This window comes from Heterodontus francisci, unplaced genomic scaffold (assembly GCF_036365525.1).
Source record: "Heterodontus francisci isolate sHetFra1 unplaced genomic scaffold, sHetFra1.hap1 HAP1_SCAFFOLD_970, whole genome shotgun sequence".
Taxonomy (NCBI): Eukaryota; Metazoa; Chordata; class Chondrichthyes; order Heterodontiformes; family Heterodontidae; genus Heterodontus; species Heterodontus francisci.
In genome coordinates, this window is record NW_027141436.1 from 14,704 (window position 1) to 17,500 (window position 2,797).

Genomic DNA, 2,797 nt, shown 5'->3' on the forward strand with positions numbered 1-2,797 from the left:
AGTAATCATTAACCAAAAAGCGCAAAAATATGTAAAAAGTGTGAAATCAGTAACCAAAAAGCGCAAAAGTAAGTAAAAAGTGTGAAATCATTAACCAAAAACTCGAAAATAATCTCCAGAGACTAAGTCCGAAAGGGCAAATGGTTAACCAGTAAGCAGAGTAATCATTAACCAAAAAGCGCAAAAATATGTTAAAAGTGTGAAATCATTAACCAAAAACTCGAAAATAATGTCCAGAGACTAAGTCCGAAAGGGCAAATGGTTAACCAGTAAGCAGAGTAATCATTAACCAAAAATCGCAAAAGTAAGTAAAAAGTGTGAAATCATTAACCAAAAAGCACAAAATTAAGTTAAAAGTGTGAAATCATTAACCAAAAAGTCGAAAATAATCTCCAGAGACTAAGTCCGAAAGGGCAAATGGTTAACCAGTAAGCAGAGTAATCATTAACCAAAAAGCGCAAAAATATGTTAAAAGTGTGAAATCATTAACCAAAAATCGCAAAAGTAAGTAAAAAGTGTGAAATCATTAACCAAAAAGTCGAAAATAATGTCCAGAGACTAAGTCCGAAAGGGCAAATGGTTAACCAGTAAGCAGAGTAATCATTAACCAAAAAAGCGCAAAAATATGTTAAAAGTGTGAAATCATTAACCAAAAACTCGAAAATAATGTCCAGAGACTAAGTCCGAAAGGGCAAATGGTTAACCAGTAAGCAGAGTAATCATTAACCAAAAAGGGCAAAAGTAAGTAAAAAGTATGAAATCATTAACCAAAAAGTCGAAAATAATGCCCAGAGACTAAGTCCGAAAGGGCAAATGGTTAACCAGAAAATCCGTCGAATAATGTCCAGAGACTAAGTCCGAAAGGGCAAATGGTTAACCAGTGGAAGGGCGATCAAGCGGAAAAATTTGCCCCGGTTACCCGGGATGGAGTTCCAGAGGTCCGGCCAGAGTTGTCAAATTCGTCCCGCTGATCGGACGCTTGTCATTCGGGTGGCTGGGGGTTGGCGGGGTATCTGCACAGTAGTAGGAGGTGGCAAGTCGGGACTTGGACGTTTATTCCAAGAGTCCACCCGAGCCTCCAGGTCTGCAGAGACCGACCCTAGCTGCCGCCCAACCGACTTTTAAGCCTTTTTCGGATGGGGATTTTTTCCCATTTTCGTCCATTTTTCGGGTTTTCTGTCGGGCTTAATAGGCGGCAGCCTGACCCCCGGCCGAGGCGGGGGGCGCACTCTCCCTTGCGTAAGGGTCCGGATTTGCCCCGGAAAGTGCCCCCGACGGCCTCCCGACCCGGGTGCCTGCAGGGCGGGGGAAAGGGTAGTCCCAGCCGCAGGAAATCATTAACCAAAAGACTTAGCCGTCGGGGCAGAGGCTAAGACCCGGGCTGGTGAAATCATTAACCAAAAGGAATGCACCCTTTTCCGAAAGTGCAGGCCGAAATAAGGCGAGCCTTGGGCCGGGAAGGCCAAAACCCCCAACTCATGGAAGTGTATGGGGTCGGACTCGGCGACTTTCCCGGGCCCCGAGTTGACCTTTCCCCACGGGGGCGGTCAAGTTGCTCCCGCCAAGAGGGCACGTTGCATTTGCTGCCGCTCTAGTCCCCGGGCTAGTTAATCAGTTGCCGTCGGAAGTCCCGATGCCGAAATGAAAAATGGCCGTTGCGGCGATTTGGCGCCTCATTTTCGGAAGGACTACCGGCAGGCAACCCGCCGAATTGACACTTGCGATTCGGGTGGCTGGGGGTTGGCGGGGTACCCGGAGATTTTCGGGAACTCGATTTTCAGAACTTTTGCTGGCAGCGGTTGCACTTGCAAAGTGGCCGAAGAAGTGCTCCCTCAAGGAAGGACCTTCTTTTGAAATAAAAGACCTTCCGAAGAGTGCCTGGAAGTCATTTATGAGCATTTAAGGGTAAATCTGGCGGACTTTCCATGCTCTGTTGCCGGCTCTGAAATATCGCACAGTTGGGTCTAGGCCGGTAGACTGGCTGTGAAAACAGACAAAGTGTTTTGGCGAGCGAGAGAAAACAAGGCCTTGGAACAGATTGGGGGGTGCGGAGGCACACCACACCCACAGGAAAAGAATTAATAAAAAAAAAACCAAAGTCTATGACATGTCTGTTGGTACAGTGAGAAAAGCAAAGAAGGGAGGCTGCGATGGCAGAGCAAAGCCGACCTTCATACAGATATACATGTCAAAGAAAGAAACTATGCCCGCAAAAGACTTGGTGCGAAATAACAAGGCTCCTTGTGAACGGTTATCTTTGTCTGTCAGGCGCAGATTGTGGCGGCGTCGCCTGGTTTCCTTGGGTTGCACTACATGTATGTCCTAGTCTCAAACGAAAAGTGCGTGCCCAGAATTTTGTCCAAGTTAGGCGACGCACGCCGGCTGGCATCACCTCTCCGTGCGAGCGCCGAAAGCTTTGGTCGACCTGTTTGGCTACGCTGGTCGCGGTTGCTCCTTACAGTGATGGGGACGGAAAACCGATGCGAGTTGACCAGGCGACGTCAACCAAGTTGCATGCTTTCTCCCCCCCCCCCCGCCGCCGCCAACCCCACACTGTGTGAAAGGAAAAAAAAGTGCGTGCCCAGGTCACTCGATCGATACGGCGAGGACTGTCCGACGTTGGAGGGCCCAGGCGGGCTAGCATTTATTTGCTGGTGTTTCAGGCTCAGCGGTTACCTCCCGTTTCTGTCCCTTGTGTCAGACGGACATTCCTCTCGAGAGTTTGGCCACTTGGTCGGCGGCGTGCTAGGTAGATTACTCGTTGTGCGCCGTCTCCTGTGTGCTGATCTCTGTGCTG